The sequence below is a fragment of the Meriones unguiculatus genome, chromosome 5 (genome assembly GCF_030254825.1).
Source record: "Meriones unguiculatus strain TT.TT164.6M chromosome 5, Bangor_MerUng_6.1, whole genome shotgun sequence".
Taxonomy (NCBI): domain Eukaryota; kingdom Metazoa; phylum Chordata; class Mammalia; order Rodentia; family Muridae; genus Meriones; species Meriones unguiculatus.
The window spans coordinates 60,100,375-60,107,320 of NC_083353.1; positions in this window are offsets into that span (position 1 = coordinate 60,100,375).

Consider the following 6,946-nt stretch of genomic DNA (forward strand, 5'->3'; position numbering starts at 1 on the left):
ATTTCTTTGGCCGCGAATTTTTAGTGTTCTGGGTTCATTTAGTTGGAAGCGTGTTTCCTGTGTTCTGGAGTCATTTCGATGGAAGCGAATTTTTTGTGCTCTGGGGTGATTTCGTTGGAAGCAAAGTTTTTGTGTTCTGGGTGATTTCGTTGGAAGCGAATTTTTTGTGTTCTGGGTTAATTTCGTTGGAAGCGATTTTTTTGTGTTCTCGGGTATTTTCTATGGAAGCAAATATTTTGTGTTCAGGGGTGATTTAGTTGGAAGCCTGTTTTCTGTGCTCCGGAGTCATTTGGTTGGAAGCGAATTTTTTGGGTTCTGGGGTGAATTGGTTGGAAGCTAATTTTTTGTGTTCTCGGGTGATTTCGTTAAAAGGGAATGTTTTGTGTTTTAGGGTCATTTCGTTGGCAGCGAATTTTTTGTGTTCAGGAGTGATTTCGATGGAAGCAAAATTTTTCTATTTTGTCGTAATTTCGTTGGACGTGAATTTTTTGTGTTCTCGGGTGATTTCTTGAAAGGGAATTTTTTGTGTTTTCGGGTCATTTCATTGCTACATTGTTTTCTGTGCTCTGGAGTCATTTAGTTGGAAGCGAATTTTTTGTGTTCTCGGGTGATTTCTTTGGCCGCGAATTTTTAGTGTGCTGGGGTCATTTAGTTGGAAGCGTGTTTCCTGTGTTCTGGAGTCATTTCGATGGAAGCGAATTTTTTGTGCTCTGGGGTGATTTCGTTGGAAGCAAATTTTTTGTGTTCTGGGTGACTTCGTTGGAAGCGAATTTTTTGTGTTCTCGGGACATTTCAATGGAAGCAAATTTTTGAAGTATGGTATCATTTCATTCGAAGCGTGTTTTCTGTGCTCTGGAGTCATTTCGTTGGAAGCAAATATTTGTGTTCTCAGACGATTTCGTTGCAAGCGAATTTTTTGTGTTCTCCGGTTTTTTCGATGGAAGCAAATTTTTGAAGTAGGGGCCATTTCGTTGGAAGCTCGTTTTCTGTGCTCTGGAGTAATGTCGTTGGAAGGGAATTTTTTGTGCTTTGGGCTGATTTCGTTGGAAGCAAATTTTTTGTGTTCTGTGGTGATTTCGATGGAAGCAATTTTTTTCTGTTCTGTGGTAATTTGGTTGGACGTGAATTTTTGGTTTTCTCCGGTTTTTTTGATGGAAGCAAATTTTTGAAGCAGGGGATCATTTCGTTGGAAGCATGTTTTCTGTGCTCTGGAGTCATTTCGTTGGAAGCGAATTTTTTGTGTTTTGGGGTGATTTCGTTGGAATCGAATTTTTGGTGCTCTGGGATGATTTGATTGGAAGCTAATATTTGTGTTCTCAGGATATTTCATTGCAAGCAAATTTTTTGTGTTCTGGGGTAATTTCATTGGAAGCGAATTTTTTGTGTTCTCCTGTTTTTTCGATAGAAGCAAATTTTTTAAATAGAGGGTCATTTCGTTGGAAGCGTGTTTTCTGTGCTCTGGAGTAATTTCTTTGGCAGTGAATATTTTGTGCTCTAGGGTGATTTTGTTGGAAGCGAAATTTTTGTGTTCTCGGGTGATTTCGTTGAAAGGGAATTTTTTGTGTTCCAGGGTGATTTCGTTGGAAGCGAATTTTTTTGTGCTCTGGGATGATTTCTTTGGAAGCAAATATTTGTGTTCTCAGGAGGTATCGCTGGAAGCGAATTTATTGTGTTCCGGGTTAATTTCGTTGGAAGCGAATGTTTTGTTTTCTCCGGTTTTTTCGATGGAAGCAAAATTTGAAGCAGGGGGTCATTTCGTTGGAAGTATGTTTTCTGTGCTCTGGAGTCATTTCGGTGGAAGCGAATTTTTTGTGTTCTGGGGTAATTTCATTGGAAGCGAATTTTTTGTGCTCTGGGGTGATTTGATTGGAAGCTAATATTTGTGTACTCAGGATATTTCGTTGCAATCGAATTTTTATGTTCCGGAGCAATTTCGTTGGAACAAATTTTTTGTGTTCTCCGGTTTTTCGATGGAAGCAAATTTTTTAAGTAGAGGGTCATTTCGTTGGAAGCGTGTTTTCTGTGCTCTGGAGTCATTTCGTTGGAAGCGAATTTTTTGTGATCTAGGGTGATTTCGTTTAAAGAGAGTTTTTCTGTTCTAGGGTGATTTCGTTGGAAGCGAATTTTTTGTGCTCTGGGGTGATTTGATTGAAAGCTAATATTTGTGTTCTCGGGTGATTTCATTTAAAGGGAATTTTTTGTGTTCTATTTTTATTTCGTTGGAAGCGCATTTTTTGTTTTCTGGGGTATTTACTTTGGAAGCGAACTTTTTTGTGTTCTCGGGTGATTTCGTTTAAAGGAAATTTTTAGTGTTCTGGCATCATTTCATTGGAAGCGTGTTTTCTGTGCTCTGGAGTCATTTTATTGGAAGCGAATTTTTTGTGCTCTTGGGTGATTTCGTTGGAAGCAAATTTTTTGGGTTCTCTGGTGATTTCGTTGAAAGGGAATTTTTTGTGTTCTGGGCTCATTTCGTTGAAAGCGTGTTTTCTGTGCTCTGGAGTCATTTCGTTGGAAGTGAATTTTTTGTGTTCTCGGGTGATTTCGTTGAAAGGGAATTTTTTGTGTTCTGGGGTCATTTCTTTGGAAGCCTGTTTTCTGTGCTCTGGAGTCATTTCGTTGGAAGCGAATTTTTTGTGTTCTGGGGTGTTTTCGTTGAAAGCGAATTTTTTCTGTTCTGTGGAAATTTTGTTGTAAGTGAATTTTTGGTGTTCTCCGGTTTTTTCGATGGAAGCAAATTTTTGAAGTAGGGGGTCATTTTGTTGGAAGCATGTTTTCTGTGCTCTGGAGTCACTTGGTTGGAAGAGAATTTTTGGTGCTCTGGAGTGATTTCGTTGGAAGCGAATTTTTTGTGTTCTCGGGTGATTTCATTTAAAGGGAATTTTTTGTGTTCTAGGGTGATTTCGTTGGAAGCGCATTTTTTGTTTTCTGGGGTAATTACGTTGGAATCGACTTTTTTGTGTTCTGGGGTAATTTCGTTGGAAGCAAATTTTTTGTGTTCTCCGCTTTTTCGATGGAAGCAAATTTTTTAAGTAGAGGGTCATTTCGTTGGAAGCGTGTTCTCTGCGCTCTGGAGTTATTTCTTTGGCAGTGAATTTTTTGTGCTCTGGGGTGATTTCGTTGGAAGCGAATTTTTTCTATTCTCGGGTGATTTCTTTGGAAGCGAATTTTTTCTATTCTCGGGTGATTTCGTTGAAAGCGAATTTTTTATGTTCTAGGGTGATTACGTTGGAAGTGAAATTTTTGTGCTCTGTGGTGATTTGGTTAGAAGGGAATTTTTTGTCTTCTGTGGTTATTTCGACGGAAGCCAATTTTTTATGTTCTAGGGTGATTTCGTTGGAAGCGAATTTTTTGTGCTCTGGGATGATATCTTTGGAAGCGAATATTTGTGTTCTCAGGAGTTTTCATTGGAAAAGAATTTTTTGTCTTCTGGAGTAATATCGTTGGAAGAGAATTTTTTTGTGTTCTCCGGTCTTTTCGATTGAAGCAAATTTTGAAATAGTGTGTCATTTCGTTGGAAGCATGTTTTCTGTGCTATGGAGTCATTTTATTGGAAGCGAATTTTTTATGTGCTGGGGTGATTTCGTTGGAAGCGAATATATGTGTTCTCAGAAGATTTCGTTGCAAGCGAATTTTTTGTGATCTGGGGTAATTTCTTTGGAAGCGAATTCTTTATGTTCTCCGGTTATGTTCTCTGGTTTTTCGATGGAAGCAATTTTTTTAAGTAGGGGGTCATTTCGTTGGAAGCTTATTTTCTGTGCTCTGGAGTCCTTTCGTTGGAAGGGAACTTTTTGTGTTCTGGGGTGATTTCGTAGGAAGCGAATTTTTTGTGTTCTCGGGTGATTTCATTGAAAGGGAATTTTTGCGTTCTAGGGTGATTTCGTTGGAAGCGAATCTTTTGTGCTCTGGGACGATTTCGTTGGAAGCGAATATTTGTGTTCTCAGGAGATTTCATTGCAAGCGAATTTTTTGTGTTCTGGGGTGATTTCATTGGAAGCGAATTTTTTGTGTTCTCGGGTGATTTCCTTGAAAGGAAATTTTGTGTTTTCGGGTGATTTCGTTGAAAAAGCTAATTTTTTGTGTTGTAGCGTGATTTCTTTGGAAGCAAATTTTTTTTTATTCTGGGGTGATTTCGATGGAAGCAAATTTTTTTCTGTTCTATGATAATTTCTTTGGACGTGAATTTTTTGTGTTATCGGGGGCTTTTGTTGGAAGCGAATTTTTTTGTGCTCTGGGATGGTTTCTTTGGAAGCGAATATTTGTGTTCTCAGGAGATTTCGTTGGAAAAGAATTTTTTGTCTTCTGGGGTAATCTCGTTGGAAGAGAATTTTTTGTGTTCTCCGGTTTATTCGATGGAAGCAAATTTTTGAAGTAGGGGGTCATTTCGTTGGAAGCGTGTTTTCTGAGCCCTGGAATCATTTCATTGGAAACGAGTTTTTTTGTGCTCTGGTGTGATTTCATTGGAAACAAATATTTGTGTCCTCAGGAGATTTCGTTGGAAAAGAAATTTTTGTCTTCTGAGGTAATTTCGTTGGAAGCGAATTTTTTGTGTTCTCAGATTATTTCAATGTAAGCAAATTTTTGAAGTATGGGATCATTTCGTTGGAAGCTTGTTTTCTGTGCTCTGGATTCATTTCGTTGGAAGCCTATTTTTTGTGTTCTGGGGTAATTTCGATGGAAGCTAATTTTTTGCGTTCTCTGGTTTTTTCAATGAAAGCAAATTATTGAAATAGGGGGTCATTTCATTGGAAGCGTGTTTTCTGTGATCTGGAGTCATTTCAATGGAAGCGAATTTTTTGTGTTCTGGGGTGATTTCGTTAGAAGCGAATATATGTGTTCTCAGAAGATTTCGTTGAAAGCGAATTTTTTGTGCTCTGGGGTGATTTCTTTGGAAGCGAATATTTGTGTTCTCAGGAGATTTCGTTGCAAGCGAATTTTTTGTGTTCTGGGGTAATTTCGTTGGAAGCGTATTTTTGTGTTCTCCGTTTTTTTTCGATGGAAGCGAATTTTTTAAGTAGGGGGTCATTTCGTTTGAAGCGTGTTTTCTGTGCTCTGGAGTCATTTCGTTGGAAGCGAATTTTTTGTGTTCTCTGGTGATTTCGATGGAAGCAAATTTTTGAACTATGAGATCATTTTGTTGAAAGCATGTTTTCTGTGCTCTGGAGTAATTTCGTTGCAAGCGAATTTTTTTGTTCTGGGGTGATTTCGTTGGAAGCGAATATTTGTGTTCTCAGAAAATTTCGTTGCAAGCGAATTTTTTGTGTTCTGGGGTAATTTCTTTGGAAGCGAATATTTTATCTTCTCCTGTTTTTCGATGGAAGCAAATTTTTTAAGTAGGGGGTCATTTCGTTGGAAGCTTGTTTTCTGTGCTCTGGAGTCCTTTCGTTGGAAGGGAACTTTTTGCGTTCTAGGGTGATTTCGTTGGAAGCGAATCTTTTGTGCTCTGGGACGATTTCGTTGGAAGCGAATATTTGTGTTCTCAGGAGATTTCGTTGCAAGCGAATTTTTTGTGTTCTGGGGTGATTTCATTGGAAACGAATTTTTTGTGTTCTCGGGTGATTTTTTTGGAAGCGAATTTTTTACGTAGGGGGTCATTTCGTTTGAAGCGTGTTTTCTGTGCTCTGGAGTCATTTCGTTGGAAGCGAATTTTTTGTGTTCTGGGGTGATTTCGTTGGAAGCGAATATTTGTGTTCTCAGAAAATTTCGTTGCAAGCGAATTTTTTATGTTCTGGTGTAATTTCGTTGTAAGCGAATTTTTTATGTTCTCCTTTTTTCGATGGAAGCAAATTTTTTAAGTAGGGGGTCATTTCGTTGGATTCGTGTTTTATGTGCTCTGGAGTCATTTCGTTGGAAGAGAATTTTTTTTGCTCAGGGTTGATTTCATTGAACGCTAATTTTTTGGGTTCTAGCGTGATTTTGTTGGAAGAGAATTTTTTGTGTTCTCGGGTGATTTCGATGGAAACAAATATTTTCTGTTCTGTGGTAATTTCGTTGGACGTGACTTTTTTGTGTTCTCAGGTGATTTTGTTGAAAGGAAATTTTTTGTGTTCTAGGGTGATTTCGTTGGAAGCGAATTTTCTGTGCTCTGGAGTCATTTCGTTGGAAGCTAATTTATTGTGTTCTCGGGTGATTTCGTTGAAAGGGAATGTTTTGTGTTCTAGGGTGATTTCGTTGGCAGCGAATTTTTTGTGTTCAGGGGTGATTTCGATGGAAGCAAATTTTTGAAGTATGGGGTCATATCATTGGAAGCGTGTTTTCTGTGCTCTGGAGTCATTTCTTTGGAAGCGAATTTTTCGTGCTTGGGTGATTTCGTTCGAAGGGAATTTTTTGTGCTCTGGGATGATATCTTTGGAAGCGAATATTTGTGTTCTCACGAGATTTCGTTTGAAAAGAAATTTTTGTCTTCTCGGGTAATATCATTGGAAGAGAATTTTTTGTCTTCTGTGGTGATTTCGATGGAAGCGATTTTTTTTTTGTTCTATGGTGTTTTGGTTGGAAGCGAATTTTTTGTGTTCTTGGGTGATTTCATTGAAAGGGAATTTTTGTGTTCTAGGGTAATTTCGTTGGAAGCGAATTTTTTGTGCTCTGGGACGATTTCGTTGGAAGCGAATATTTGTGTTCTCAGGAGATTTCATTGCAAGCAAATTTTTTGTGTTCTGGGGTGATTTCATTGGAAGCGAATTTTTTGTGTTCTCGGGTGATTTCTTTGAAAGGAAATTTTGTGTTTTCGGGTGATTTCGTTGAAAAAGCTAATTTTTTGTGTTCTAGCGTCATTTCGTTAGAAGCAAATTTTTTTTATTCTGGGGTGATTTCGATGGAAGCAAATTTTTTTCTGTTCTGTGATAATTTCGTTGGACGTGAATTTTTTGTGTTATCGGGTGCTTTCGTTGGAAGCGAGTTTTTTTGTGCTCTGGAATGATATCTTTGGAAGCGAATATTTGTGTTCTCA